This window comes from Hemiscyllium ocellatum, chromosome 2 (genome assembly GCF_020745735.1).
Source record: "Hemiscyllium ocellatum isolate sHemOce1 chromosome 2, sHemOce1.pat.X.cur, whole genome shotgun sequence".
Classification (NCBI taxonomy): domain Eukaryota; kingdom Metazoa; phylum Chordata; class Chondrichthyes; order Orectolobiformes; family Hemiscylliidae; genus Hemiscyllium; species Hemiscyllium ocellatum.
In genome coordinates this window covers 102,292,236-102,308,633 of record NC_083402.1, presented here as the reverse complement: position 1 = coordinate 102,308,633, position 16,398 = coordinate 102,292,236, and positions in this window count along the sequence as shown.

Here is a 16,398-nt window from a genome sequence, read left to right as displayed (position 1 = left end):
ATGTTTCACGTATACCATATCTTATTATTAATGAACTGTGATCATCATTGGGAGAAAATGTTCCCGATAAAAGAAGTTCCATCTCTGCCATTAAAAATATTTTCAATTGTCAAATCAAATTTCCTTCAGGCATGGATCATCTGGTATTTCATGATAGAGGATGAAATTATAAGACATATTTGTGATGAGAGTTGTGTGCTGACTGGGTAGAACAGCAACAGAGTTGGAATCACAGTCTTTGTTTTGATTCTTTGGTTAATCTGACAATGTTATTTTTAGAGTCTGCATATTTTCCCAATTTGTTCGGTCTCTGGATCTCATGCAGCCAGCTGTCTATCCGACATGAAAACCTCAGCAATTCGTGTAAGTATGGGACAATTGATTCATTGTTTCCCAGAAGCTATTTCAAATATTGACAATATCACCTTCTCCTGATTAAGCTAGAATATTTGTTGGAAAGGCAAGACATGTTGTCATGGAAACAGTGTTTTAAATGCAGCAGTCCCAAGGAATTAATTTTCCTTTGTTGTACTGGAATGCTACTCTGACACAGAATGAATGTAAAAGTGCCAAAGAGCAGAAAGGATCATCATGTGAAGTGCAGAACTTATGAAAACAAAAATCATCTTGTTAGGTTCATGGTGTACTTGAAACCAAGGTTCTGGAACAACTGTTGCAGTGCACGTTACTTCTTAAATAGCATCCAAGATAATCCTGCCTTGAATTTTCAGAATTTTTAGATTTAACGATTTTGTGATTCGGTTGAATTTGCCACATTTCTTTTGTGACATTCAGCTTATTTTTGGATTGTTAAATAATTGCTGCAGAAGACGATGTTCAGGTTGCCTGACAAAAAAAAAATAAAGAACCTTGCTTTGTGCTCCCTGACCAATTCAGAAGGGTGAGTGTAGGTGACCATTTTGTACAGCATGTGAAGGGACCACAACCGCCTCCAGAGAAGAGAAAGTTGGATTTTTTAGCTGCAGCAAATCCCAGACATTATGAACAGAGCTTGGATGACTGCTTCCTGGACCTTTCACGCTAACCTGGTTGTTCACCTGAGGAAGCTGAGGGACTTCAGTGAATTGAACTCTCCAAAAAGGATGATACAGGGGACATCATTTTTCAAACAAGTGGACATGGTTAGGAGTAGCTGAGGATGTGAATAGTAGCAGTCCTGACGCAGCTCTTCACTGCCGACAATTGACCAATTAGATTCATGGGTCTCAGGAGAGAATACAAGCTGGGTGGTATGATACTATCAGGTGCCAAGTTCCACAGTCTGATTCACACTGCACTCTCCTGCACAGTGCTCATTAAATTTGGAGAGTGAATAGCTAGTTGGCTGGATGGTTAGTTTGTGATGCAGAGTGACATCAACATCATGGGTTCAATTCCTGTACTGGCTGAGATCATATGAATGCCCTGCCTTCAAAACTCACTACCAGTAGTCTCTCTTTGATAAGAAAGCATCTGTATGGCCCTCTGGAACCATGGCAACTTTCACAAGCTAGCATGCTTAATCACTTCATCCATTCCTCTGCCTGCACACAATTCCCATCCCCATCTGCGCAACCAATAATACTCTCCACCTGTTGCCCTGTTGCTTTCATGCTGCACTGTCATGATGCTCAAAAGTCTTGCACTCGTCTGAGAGCAAGCCATTCCTAACACTCTGGGCTCTCTGTTTCATTGCCTTGCAGGAAAGAGAGGTCACACACCTTGTTGAAAGTTCAAGTTGTGGGAGTATGTGAGATACAGCAGCGGGCTTCTGGTGAGAGACACTTTATTCGACATTGATGATACATGCCCGACTGGTTCACTGGGAATATAGTTATGAGGATTAATTGAGTTATTTAGCTATGAAGTAAGGTTGGGTGGATTGGATTTGTTGTCACTGGAATGCAGGAGGTTGAGGAGCGACCTGCTAGAAGTTTATAAGATTGTGAATGCCACGGCTAAAGTGAAACTTATGAGGCTTTTTTACCAGGGTGGAGGGATCAATTATTAAGGGACACAAGTTCAAGGAGCAGGGGGCATGTTTAAAAGAGATATGCAAGGCACATCTTTGACACAATGGGAGATGAATGTCTAGAATGTACTGCCAGATAAGGTGGTGGAAGCAGACACAATAGCAACATTCAAGAAGCACCTGGATGAATGCATAAATACGAAGGGAATAGAGGGATACAGATCCTGTAAGTGAAGATAGTTTTAGCATGGAAGGGCAAAATGTGTCTGCGTAGACTTGGAGAACCGAAGGGCCTATTCCTATGCTATTTGTTCCTTGTTCTTCTTTGTTGAATGTTTTCAAGAAAACATTAGGTATAGTTTCTCGGGATAAAGAGATCAAAGAGGATGGGAAAGGAGTGGGGCAAGGTACTGAGTTGGATGATTGTTCATAACATATTGAATAGCAGGTCAGACTCAAAGGTGGAATGGCATACATCAATATTTCTATGCAATTGTAAGCAAGTGCCTCAAAAAGTTGCAATAAGGGGTTTATTTGCAGTAGAATCTCTTTTGGGGTGGGGGCCTCTATGTGCTTCTCAATGGCTAACCCCTTTCTGTATTGTGGAATGGCAGTAGGTGATGAAGAAGGCAGCCAGTGCTGCCACAAAAGCCTATAATAGCAATCCTATTCCCTGAACCTTCAGGAGGTATGGGCAGCAGAGCTGCATAACATCTGTGTAAGTCTGAAGGAAACTGCTGAAGGTCAGTGAAAAATTAGTCAGAGTGGAATACCTTGCAGTCAGTTGGGCACTCAACTGCCAAAAGTGATTGTGCTTTTGGACCCAAAGGAGTACTTTGCAAAGCAGCCTCTCAGTCTACCATTGTCTACAACTCTTCAATGTAAATGATCCAAAACTTGATAGCTTGTCAGATTTACTAAGGCAGAGCCTCCAGCTATGTTTCCACATTCTCCTGACTGTTTAGGATAGAGACACATGTCTCTAACTGTTAAGTTCGGAAAGAGTAAATCCCTCTTTATTTCCACTTTGATGACTTCAATCATCATTCTGCTCTTATGAAAAGTGGCAGATAGATGGAACAAAATGACAAACTGGTCACCACACTGCACCAACCCTGGCTTTGATCTGTGTCTTCATGAGGCTTGGAAGAAGCTATTAGGATAAAATGAGGACTGCAGATGCTGGAGATTAGAGTCAAGGTTGTGGTGCTGGAAAAGCACATCAGGTCAAGCAGCATCTGAAGAGCAGGAGAATCAATGTTTCAGACAAGAGCCCTTCATCAGGAGTGAGGCTTGTGAGCCGAGGGGGTGGAGGGATAAATAAGAGGTGGTGGGGCTTGGGGGAAGGTAGCTGAGAATGTGATAGTTAGACAGAAGTGAGGGTCATAGTAATAGGTCAGAGAGGAGGGTGGAGTGGATAGATGGGAAAGAAGATGGACAAGAAGGACAGGTCATGAGGACGGTGCTGAGTTGGAAGGTTGGAACTAGGATAAGATGGGGGAGGGTTAATGAGGATATTGTTGAAATCCACATTTATGCCGTGTAGTTGGAGGGGCCCAAGGTGGAAGATGAGGCATTTTTCTTCCAGGCGTCGATTAGTTAGGGTGTGGTGAAAAGGGAGAAAGCGGAAGGGGAAGGGGAGGGAAATGTATCTCTGGTGATGGAGTCCAATTATAGGCGGAATGAAGACGGAGGAATTGGGAATAAGGGATGGTGTTTTTACCAGAGGCAGGATGGGAGGAGGTATAGTCCAGGTAGCTGTGGGAGTCAGTAGGTTTGCAGAAGATGTCTGTGTTGAGCCCCTTGATGGAGATGGAGAGCTCCAGGAAAGGTGGGAGGTGTCTGGGATGTTCCAGGTGAATTTAAGGTTGATGTTGGTGAATGTGTTGGTGAAGCTAATAATAGTTCAGCCTCCTCGTGGGAGCACATGTTGGCACCAATGTAGTCATCAATGTAGCAGAGAACTAGATGGGGAATGATGCCTGTGTAACCCCGGAAGGTGGACTGTTCTACATAGCTGACAAAGGGACAGGTATAGCTTGGGCCCATGCGGGTGCCCATGGCTACCTTTTTGGTCTGGAGGAAGTGAGAAATTATTGAGGGTGAGGACCAGTTCAGCCAAACAAATGAGAGTGTCAGTGAAAGAAAACTGATGGGGACACCAGGAGAGGAAGAACCAGAAGTCTTGAAGGTCCTGGTCATGGAGGATAGAGGTATCCAGAGACTAGATGTCCACAGTGATGATGAGGCATTGGGAGCCAGGGAAACAAAAGTCTTGGAGGAAGTGGAGGGCGTGAGTGGTGTCCTGAATATATTTGGGGAGTTTCCAGACCAGGGGGGATAAGACAGTATTAAGGTACGTGGAGCTGAGTTTCGGTGGGACAGGAGCAAGCTGAGACAATGGGTTGGCTTGGGCAGTCAGGTTTGGTTGGTTTCGGTGGCGGTGGATCTTGCAGCGATCACGGCAGTGGTGGACCTAGTGGCAGTCGTGGTGGCGGTTGTCTGGCCGATGGTTGAGGAGGTGGTTGTCTCGCCGATGATCATGGAGGCAGCATGGTCAACTGTAGCTGTGGGAAGAAGTTACCAGCAGTATGTTGATTTCAAATACTCTAAAGAATCGGAATTAATTGCCTGCTTCCACGTCACCTAAAATTGCCGGTCTGTTATTGTCGTAAGTTTCCTCAGATTTTAAGAACTCCAAACCATCATCCCCACTTATTTTTTTTGATTCACTTGTGGAGTGGGGGCATTGTTGGCTATGCCAGCATTTTCTGCCCATCCCTAGTCACCCTTGAGAACGTGACAGTGAATTGCCTTCTTGAATTGCTATCGACCCACAAAGCAATTAGAGAGGGAATTCTAGGAGTATGAAGAAATGAAGATATATTTTCAGGTAAGGATGTTGAGTGACTTGGCAAAAATTACAGGTGGGTGTGTTCCTGTTTATCTGCTGCCATGAACCTTCTAGAGGGAAGTGGTCATGGGTTTGAAATGTCTTGTGTGAATTTTTGCTGTGCATTTTGTAGATAGTATGCATTGCTGTTCTTGAGCATCCTTGATGGAGGGAGTTGATATGCAGTGTCTATTAAGTAGGCTGCTTTGTCCAGGATGGTGTCAAGCTTCTTGAGTGAAGTTGACGCTGTGCTCATCAAGGCAGGAGGGGAGCATTCTACAACACAACTGATTTGTGTCTTGTTGATGGTGGACAAGCGTTGTGGAGTCAGGTGGTGAGTAACTTGTTACAGGATTCCTAACTTATTGCTTGTTCAGTTCAGCTTCTAATTAATGGTGACTCCAAGATGTTGATAATGGGATTCAATGACGTTATTGAAAGTTTTGGGGCAGTGGTTAAATTGTCTGCTATTTGAAATGGTCATTATAATCATGTTTATGTCTGAAAAAAGTATACATACAAATAATTTTTCTTTGTTGTTTCACTTAATCCACTTCCAGAAACAGGATTATTGAGTTGATCAAGGGAGAACTCTGAACCACCAGAGTGAAATTTCCCATTTCCAGGCAGTCAGGAAGTGATTACAAGTCCAAAGTAACTTTGGCAAAATAATACTTTACAGAAAAAAAAGCCAGAAATTATACTCTGAAAGACCTGGGTGTCAAAGACATTAAAGATTTATAAACTCATGCTGTAAACTGTAAATTCAAATCTTACTTTCTTTCCTGTTTAAGTTTGCTTAAAATTAATCTATACATAAAATGAGAAGAAAATTAAAGTTCATACGAATGAAAATGTAAGACATGCCAAATGTCAATTAAACCTCACACTCTGATAGGCTCAACATGAAACAACTCTGTTATGTCTTGCAATGAAAGAGTTTGATAAGAATTTTTGAATCCCATCTTTTGCAGGATATTTGCAACATTAGCACTGACGTTACTATTGCACTCAGCAATTACAGCTCTCAGTCAATATTGTTCCAAGTCTCTGATGCATTCGATATTCTTGCCTTTCCACCACAATTCCTACTTGAGCCTTTTGCCATCACTATTGTAATGTTTCTGCAACCACTCGATCAAAGCTGATACTATCTGTCTGATATTACTCAAGCTCTCATTCATTGCTGTTCCCAGTCCTATTCCCTATTTTGAATGCCAGCCAAATTTATCAATTCTTCCAATCTGTTTCCATCAACCTCATTCCCATCAATGTCACCACCTTGCTATTAATTCTGCTCAGTTTCCACTTTGTATCCTGTTGCCAACTAAGAAAGAGATTGACAGCATTTGAAATGATCATTCTTCTTTCTTAACCTCTTCAGTACAATTTTAGTTTCCTGCAACATTGGTGTACAGGAACTGAATGAAGCTGAAAGGTTGTAGCCAGCTTGAAATTAAGCAGCTACTTGAACTAGCACTATGTGGAGAGCAACAAGGGATCTCTGGAGAATATGTTGAAGTACAATGGATTCTGCCACAGCTCAAATTCTAAACCAAAAGCTGAGATCTCTCTCCAACAAGAAACCAGTGTCCTGCTGAGCAAGAGGTTAGACTGTATGAATGAAAGTGTTCCACAGCCAAGCTATTGATGAGGAGTTATAAGAATCTTTCATAACTTAACATTACAACACTGCACAAAAAAACCAAGGCTGTGTGCACGTAATTAAGTATCAAATAGTTTTTCAACTCACACATTTTTTGCTGATCATTAGGCAAAAGAGACCTGGTCTTTTGAATTTTGCAAGTGAAAAAATATTCCCTATAAGCTATAGTATCATGTTCACACCTTTTTAAAAAAAATTACTTTCAAGGGACATGAACAAACCATTGACATTTGTGTGGCTTTCCCTAATTGCCTTTAAACTCAGTGATTTACCTGATCATTTTTGAGGGTAATTAAAAATCAATCACATTGTTGCTGGTCTGGAGTCACATGCAGGCCAGACTAGGTAAGAACAGCAGATTTCCTTCCCTAAAGGATGTTAATGAAGCTGATGGATTTTAACATTAATTGACAATAATTTTCTTGAATTATTACTGAGACCATGGTGCAAGGCCAACTTTTTTTGTTAATTAATCCAAAATTAAATTATGCCAACTGCTACAGTGGCCTTTACATAATGCTTGTATAACCTAAGTCTAAAACTCTTGTTTAATAGTCTCACAACATTACCACAGTTTCATCATCTCCCCTGAACAGCCTTCTATTTTATGATAATATGTATCAGCTTCAGCAATGTGAGCAATGTTTGAAGGAGAAGTTGTATCTTTGAGGACACATACCTGTGTTGGCCCAAAGGAAAAGTTCATTAGTTTGATTGTAAACAATCAGTGCATGATGGGTTCGGTCTGGAAAGCAGGGTAAGGTTTAACCTAGCTGGCATTTGTATGGTGAAGAAGCAGAAAAGATGGCTGAACAGATGATTATCAGTATAGTGTGCCCTTGTGAGAGAAGCAATGAAAGGTTTAATAAGATGGTTGGTGCCAGAGAACGAAAACATTAGTGAGCATAAAAAGAACAACAAAGACATGACTTGAAATTTGTTCAAATTTTCAAGATCGACTATTTACAAAAGCAGATGCAAGTTTCCAATCATAGGAGGGAAGTTTATATAAATTGAGCTGTGGAAATGTGGTAGGGCTGTTACTAATTGGTTGAGAAAAGAAGAGTTTGAAGAGATGTAATCAGATTCTGCAAGGTTTATCACTGGCCATGGATAGGCGTTGAGGAGAAATTGCTGTCAGCTGAGAAAGATGAGAGAAAGAGGCATATCCAGCCGCTGTCATATAAATGATCAAGTTGAGTTAAGACATCTTTCATCTTACCAAACACAGACTCAACAAAATGACAGAGGAAAACTGCTTCAGGGAGAAAAAGATGCCTGTTAAAAACTGAAAAAAATCAGAATTGCAGGAAGTTGTGACAAGATCTAGAAAGAGTATTAAATGGATAGCAGACTTGTAATATTGCATTAACTTCTGATCTGTTCTGTTTTATTGATTAATATGAGCTAGGAACATTTTATAATTCAGCAGAGAATAACAGTTCATGCTAAACATAGAGATTTACCCAATCATTTTAAATATTGGAATTGCAATAAGTAACTTGCATAAACTTGTTAAAAATGCAAGAATTATTCAGCTGGGTCAACAGACTGAATTAGTAGCTTAGACATTTGCTCTACTTACAGAGTCATCGCCTTCCTTTACCCCTGCTGTGCTGTTTCCACATTTCACCTAGTCCTACGTTGGCTTGCTTTTCAAGCACAGTTCTTAACCAGTCCCTCCCCCCTGCAGAGTTGTTTCTCTGCTCAGATCTATTTTCCATGCCTTCCTTCTCATCTCTGATCTCAACATCCCTTAGTCCTTGATTAGATCCATTCAGATGGATAAACATGCCCAGACATGTATATTGAACATGTCTTAATAATGTTGTCATTAAACCCCATTAGTATTTCATACACAAGTTATAGTGTGAAACATACTGTGTTTTGAGATGGTGAGTTCTGGCCATTGCATTGTCAAGTGGCACTTCAAAAGCTGTGTTAACAATATATGGTGGTGTGGAGATTGACATACCTGAGTCTACATTCAATGACAGACAAAAATGCATGGCAGATGTACTGATTGCATAATATTAGAAAGATTGAAAACTATCTGTAATATATTAATATAAACTTGCATACAGCTACAGTTCTTGTGTTTGTTCCTTTCACTTTTGACTCTCTACACACTCAATTGATAAAACTCAGTTGTATTAAAATGAAGAACCTGATTGTACTGAGGCAAAAGGGGTCCCATTGCCAGGATCATGAGTGGAGCGGTGAGAGTGCAAAACTAGCTGGGCCATTATCAAGATCAGGGCTCGATCTTATATGAGGTGCTGCTGTAAGTTTCAAACCTAGTTTCTGAAACACATTTCCTTTGTGGCATTTTCTGATATAGTCCTGTTGCACAATTTTTGGCCAATTTGAAATTTTTGAGTGAATATTTTCTTACTTTTTGCACCAAGCTCTGATTATAACTTTAGTTTATTGGCTGTCAACATATTCACCTTGCCAGCAGACCTGCAATCTGTTTTGAATATTCTTCTAATGGTCAACCCATTGCTTACAATGGCTGTAAGGGTTACTTCTCCATGTGATGAAGATGACACAATTCTGCTAAGATTAGGGTTATATTCTGTATAACACATAAAATTATTATTATTCTTTTCCTATAATTGGTTGTTATTAATGAATATCCCCAGTGTAACTTACTCTTATGCCCTGTATCTCTCAAATAAAGTCTCTGAAACTTTGCAAAAGTGCTCCAAATGTGGGAGTGAGATGTTGCATCCCTCTGTTGGGATTGAGTCTTAATGATTAAAGTCTGAGATGGAGTGAACTGAGCACTGGATGAGGCTAGAGATGCAATTGGTAGAATATTCAAATAAAATGTGAACCCATTATAATTCAGCAAAATTAGTCAATATCTTAAATTCCTTCCAGCCTTGCACCCAGGTCCTTGAAAGCAATGTTCCAGATGTTGTTATTGTTATGATTGTGGTGAAAATTGACTATCAATACATAACTTCTATCGTTTTGCTTCAATACCTGGGACTTCCATGAACCAAAAATGTATTCAAAAAATATTGTGGTGACCTAAAATAAATGCTGTGGTCACCTGACAAACTCAGCAACCCATATGGAAAATATAAAACTGACTGCATCGGAATTATCATTTTAATCAGGAAGCATTGAAAATCAATGAAGTGTCAAAAAATTGCATTTCTTATTTGACTCACACTTGCATGAAAGTTCACACAATGTAGATGAAATGTAATCGTCAAAGGGTTCAGTATGGAAAAGAGAATAGAGCTAGACTGGGAATATACAAACACACCATATCTGAGTAACGTTTAAGCAGCAAAGAAAGAAACAATATGAACTGAATATATCAAGGATACAGAAAGTTCTATTCTCCCTTTATCCCTCACAATCTTAATCTCAACAAACCAGTACTAGTAAAAATCAACTTGCAAAATCTTCTATCTACTGACTAATCAAAGATATCTGAAAAGTTCACCACTCCTGAGGAAACAGGCAGCAGCGAAACGCTGGGTCTCAGGTTTCTCATCCATAATTCAAAAACTCAAAAAAAAAGACCCTGCTTTATTTCTGGCTGTCTGTACTAAAAACCCTACTTCTTTGTAAAGTGTGCTTGGTGTGATATATTTTATTAGTTTTCAGTTTCATTAAAGAAAATGTTGAATGTAGAACATAGAGCATTACAGCGCAGTCCAGGCCCTTCAGCCCTTTGGCCCTTGATGTTGCGTCGACCTGTGAAACCAAACTGAAGCCCATCTAACCTACACTATTCCATTTTCATCGATATGTTTATCCAATCACCATTTAAATGTCCTTAAAATTGGCGAGTCTACAACTGTTGCAGGTAAGGAGTTCCAAGTCCTTACTACTTCGAGTAAAGAAACTACCTCTGACATCTGTCCTAAATCCATCACCCCTCAATTTAAAGCTATGCCCCTGTGTCAGCCAACACCATCCGAAGAAAAAGGTTCTTACTGTCTTCCCTATGTAATCCTCTGGTCATCTTATATGTCTCAGAGTGTAGGTTTGCCCACTGAGCTGTAGGTTTGATATCCAGATGTTTCATTACCTGGCTAGGTAACATCATCAGTGGTGACCTCCAAGTGAAGCAAAGCTGTTGTCTCCTGCTTTCTATTTATATCTTTCTCCTGGATGGGGCTCCTGGGGTTTGTGGTGATGTCATTTCCTGTTCGTTTTCTGAGGGGTTGATAGATGGCATCTAGATCTATGTCTCAACTAAGTCACCTGTCAAACATCTTTCTAACGAAAACAGCCTCAAATCCCTCAGCCTTTCCTCATAAGATCTTCCCCTCCATACCAGGCATCATCCTAGCAAAACTCCTCTGCACCCTTTCCAAAACTTCCACATACTGCCTATAATGCGGTGACCAAAATGTATGCAATACTCCAGGTATAGCCGCACCAGAGTTTTGTTCAGCTGCAACATGGCCTCCTGGCTCCAAAAATCAATCCCTCTACCAATAAAAGCTTTCTTAACAATCCTATCAACCTGGATGGCAACTTTCAGGGATCTATGCACATGGACACTGAGATCGCTCTACTCATCCACACTCCCAAGAATCTTACCATTAGCCTAATAATCTGTATCCCCTTTACTCCTTCCAAAGTGAATCACCTCACACTTTTCCACATTAAACTCTATTTGTCACCTCTTAATCCAGCTCAGCAGCTTATCTATGTCCCTCTGTAACCTGCAACATCCTTCAGCGTTATCCAGAACTCCACCAACCTGAGTGTCATCTGTAAATTTACTAACTCAGTGGTGTTCCACAGGGATCAATGCTGGGGCCACTGTTGTTTGTGATATACATAAATTATCTGGAAGAGGGCATTTTTTTTGTCTGATCAGTAAGTTTGCAGATGACATGAAGATTGATAGAGTTGCAGAAAGCATAGGGGGCTGTCAAAGAATACAGGAGAATATAGATAGACTGGAAAGTTGGGCGGAGAAGTGGCAAATGGAGTTCAATCCAGGCAAATGTGAGGTGATGCATTTTGGGAAGTCTAATTCTACAGTAAACTGTACTGTAAATGGAAGAGTCTTGGGGAAGATTGATGAGCAGAGAGATCTGGGAGTTCAGATCCATTGTACCCTAAAGGTGGCTAGACTGGTGGATAGAGGGGTCAAGAAGGCATTTGGTATGCTTGCCTTCATCAGACAGGGTACTGAGTATAAGAGCCGGCAAGTCATGAGTACAAACCTTTGGTTCGGCCGCATTTAGAATACTGTGTACAGTTCTGGTCGTCACATTACCAAAAGGATTTGGACATCTGGAGAGGGTGCAGAGAAGTTTTATGAGGATGTTGCCTGATATGGAAGGTGCTAGCTATGAAGAAAGGTTGAGTAGGTTAGGATTGTTTTCATTAGAAAAAAGGAGATTGAGGGGGAACCTGATTGACATCCACAAAATCATGAAGGGTATATACAGGGTAGATAGAGATAAGCTTTTTCCCAGGGTGAGGGATTCAATAATGAGAGGTCACACGTTCAAGGTGTGTGATGAAAAGTTTAAGGGGGATACGTGGAAAATACTTTACACAGAGGGTGGTAGGTGCATGGAATAGGTTGCCAGCAGAGGTAGTAGAGGCAGGCATGGTAGATTAATTTAAGGTGCATCTGGAGAGATGCATGAGTAGGTGGGGAGCAGAGAGATACAGATGCTTAGGAATTGGGCGATAGGTTTAGACAGTGGATTTGGAATGGCTCAGGCCTGGAGGGCTTAAGGGCCTGTTCCTGGCTGCAAATTTTCTTTGTTCTTTGTTCTAACCCATCCTTCTATGCCCTCATATAGGTCATTTATAAACAGCAGTGGCCCCAAATCAGATACTTGCGGTAAACCACTAGTAACTGAACCCCAGGATGAACACAACCCCCGTCTTCTTTCAGCTAGCCAATTTCTGATCCAAACAGCCAATCCACTCTCAATCCATGCCTCCGTATTTTGTGCAGTAGCCTACCATGAGGAACCTTATCAAATGCCTTACTGAAATCCATATACACCACATCAACCACTTTACCCTCATCCACCTGTTTGGTCACCTTCTCAAATAACTTAAAAAAGTTTTTGACATACTGTTCACAAAACCATGTTGACTATCCCCAATCAACTTATTCCTTTTTAGATGATTATAAATCATATATCTTATAACCTTTTCCAAAACTTTACCCACGATCGAACTTAGGCTCACTGATCTATAATTACCAGGGTTGTCTCAACTCCTCTTGTTCAAGAAGGGGACTACATTTGCTATCCTCCAGTCTTCTGGCAGTATTCTTGTAGACAATGAAAACATAAAGGTCAAAGCCAATGGCTCTGTAAATCCTCCCTGGTTTCCCAGAGAATTCTAGGATAAATCCCATCTGGCCCAGGGGACTTATTTATTTTCACATTTTTTAGAATTGCTAACACCTCCCCCTTGTGAAATTCAATCTCGTCTGGAATTGGTTTGATTTGGTTAACTAAGTTTAATTGAAATGTTTTTGGCTTTATGTTACATGGGGAAAAAAGGGTTGATTAGATATTTGTTTTGACTTATCAGGAGGGTGCTAAAAATAAGAGGAGCCATGACCCATCCTAATCTGGTCATAAAAACCTCTTTTGTTGCTTCTTCCCAATTGCTCCGGAATACGTGTGAGGCATCTCCTGCCTGGCTGGATTACAATGTATCTCTCTGTATTTTTATCACTTCATCCAAGATAACTGGTGCATTGTCTGAAAACATAGGGGTTTTTTGTGTTTCTCAAATATTCAGTTATTGCCAAAACCATCACAGCCCAGACTGACAGTTGAACAATACTCCAAACTCCTTTTACATCCATTATGCATCTTCTCTTAAAACAGTGCATGCTTTCTGGGATCTACTGTTTTCCTACTCGGCAAATCATTGTCATCAAAGGTTTAATATATGATGTGCAATCTGAAAAAAACTTTTCACAGTTTCAAAGGTTGTCACACCAGTTAGTTTGCCAGATAGAAATATGTGAGTAAGCCATCGACAGCGTTTTAGTCAACAGACATTCATTTGGGATGAAGATTGACAATGATTGGCAATCATTTCAACAACCAAAGAGATAAAACACCAAAGAACAACCTTCCTTAAATCCAAGTTTTGAACCTAATATAGATTTGGAAGGTGCATTAGATGAGATTGGGTAAACGCTGCTTTTGTAAATTAAAGCAGTGATCACAAACAGAATCAGAACTGAAAAGTAGCAGCCTGTAATCACGGTGAATAAAATACATCATTCTGACCTAGTTTCAATCAGTGGCAGAAATAAAGGTCAAATGCATTTTTGGCATGACCATGATCAAGTGGATGTGAACAAATGGGGACCAGATCTGCTGTAATGATTCACTGGATCGGGAGAAGTTAAAAATAATCACCCAGTGAGTCAGAAAGACCTCAGGCAGTCACCATAAACCAATCTGTCAAGTTCACGGACATCATAAAATTGACAGCTATAACGGTATTTTTGAATTCAGTCATAAATTCAGATTAATACAGTGAAACCTCATATAATGTAAATGTGAATTAATGAAACTGGTTATGGCAGTGGACCATGGTTTGCTGACTCTTACCATCCCCAGTCAGTCGATCATTATGAAGTGTCAATAAACCAATGAATGATTGGTATGTCAGTTTCCAGATCAGATTATTGCCTTGAGTTTTGATGCTCGCCCACTGGCCTGAGTAGGAGCCAAAAGCCCACATGCCAGAAGTAGCTTAATGACAAGTATTTAAAAAGACAACTGTCAATATGTCTGGTTAGTTGCAGCAGTTTAACACAATAGTAACACTTACCATAAAATCATTAGATATAAGAGAAGAATAATAAGACAGTGATCTGGGCCATTTGTTAATTGGCTTAATGAGACTTCATAATGACCAACTGACTGGGATGGTAAGAGTCAGCAAATCATGGTCCATTGCCCTAACCGGTTTCATTCACCCACATTTGTGCAATATTAAGTTCCACTGTTTTAATCATTCGATATCGGACCAGAATAATAATGGCCCATTGGTCCATCGGGTTTGTTCCACCATTCAATCATGGCTGATATGTGTCTCAACCCCATTTTCCTGCCTTCTCCCTGCAACCTTTGATCCCCTTACCAATCAAGAATCTACCTCTGTCTTAAAGACACTTAATGATGTGGCCTTCTGCAGCCGTGAGTTTCGTAGATTAACCATCCTCTGGTTGAAGAAATTCATCCTCATCTCAGCTCTAATGCATTGTCTCTTCACTCTGAGGCTGTGACATCATATCCTAGTCTCTCATACTTGTGGAAACATCTTCTCTATATCCATTCTATGACATCTTCTCTGTGTCAGTATTCCTTAAGTTTCAGTGAAATCTATTCCCTTATCCTTCTGAACTCCATCAAGTACAAACACAGAAACTATAATCGCTCATCATATGACAAGCTGTTCATCCACAGGATCATTTTTGTAAATGTCCTCTGGACCCATCCTTCCTTAGATATGGGACCTAAAACTGCTCGCAATATTCCAAATGCAGCCTGACCAGAGTCTTTTACAGCCTCAGCAGTACATCTCTGTTCTTGAAAGTCCACGTGAAATGAATGGCAACAGTGCATTTGCCTTTCTGACTGCCAACTGAACTTACACATTAACCTTGAGATAATTATAAACTAAGATTTCTAAGTCTCTTTGTGCTTCAGACTTCCAAAGCCTTTCCGCATTCAGAAAATAGTCTATACATCTATTCCTCCTACTAAAGTGTAAAACCTAACATTTTCCCACATTGCATTTTATTTGTTGCTTTGTCCAAGTCCTTCTGTAGCCTCCTCACTTCCTCAACACTACCCGTCCCTCCAGCTATCTTTATGCCATCTGAAAGCTTAGCAAACAATGCCGTCAGTTCCTTCATCCAGATCATTAATGTACATTGTGAATAGATGTGGTCCCAATGTGGACCCTTGTGGAACTCCACTAGCACTGGCTACCATCTTAAAAAAGACCTTTTTGTCTCTATCTCTGCCAGTCAGTAAATCCTCTATCTATGCCAGTACCTTACCCCAAACATCATGGACTCTTATCTTATTTAGGACTGTCCTGTCTGGCACCTTGTTAAAAGCTTTCTCCAAATCCAAATAGACCATGTCCACCGGCTGTCCTTTCTCCAACATACTCATTATCTCCTCCATGAATTCCAACATGACCTCCTCTAATGATGCCATGCTGACTCAGCCCCATTTTAGCATGAGCTTCCAAGTCTTCTGCAATTTCAAACCTAATAATGGACTATAAAATCTTACTAACGGTTGAGGTCAGGTTGAACAGGATATAGTATCCTGTCTTCTGTCTCCCTCCTTTCTTAAACAGGGGTGTTATATGAGTCATTTTCCAGTCTTGTGGGATCCTCCCTGACTTCATTGATTCCTGGAAGATCACCGCCTCTCTAATTTCCTCAACTGTCTCATTCAGTACTATGCAGTATAGTTCCATCTGGTTTGGGTGACTTATCTACCTTAAAATCTTTAAGCTTCCCCAGCACCTTCTGTTTAGTGATGGCCACTATGGTCACCCTGCCCCTGACTCTCCTGAAGTTCTAATACGTTGCTGATACCTTCTTGTAGGAGTTTGAGACAGCATATACTGGCCTTCAAAATGAGAGGAGTTGAGTATAGGTGCAGGGATGACTTGCTGCAATTATTCAGGGAGAAAGTGAGGACTGCAAATGCTGGAGATCAGACTGAAAATGTGTTGCTGGAAAAGCGCAGCAGGTCAGGCACCATCTTTGGATGCTGCCTGACCTGCTGCACTTTTCCACCAACACATTTTCAGCAATTATTCAGGGCCCTGGTGAGACCACAACTGGAATATTGTGTGCAGTGC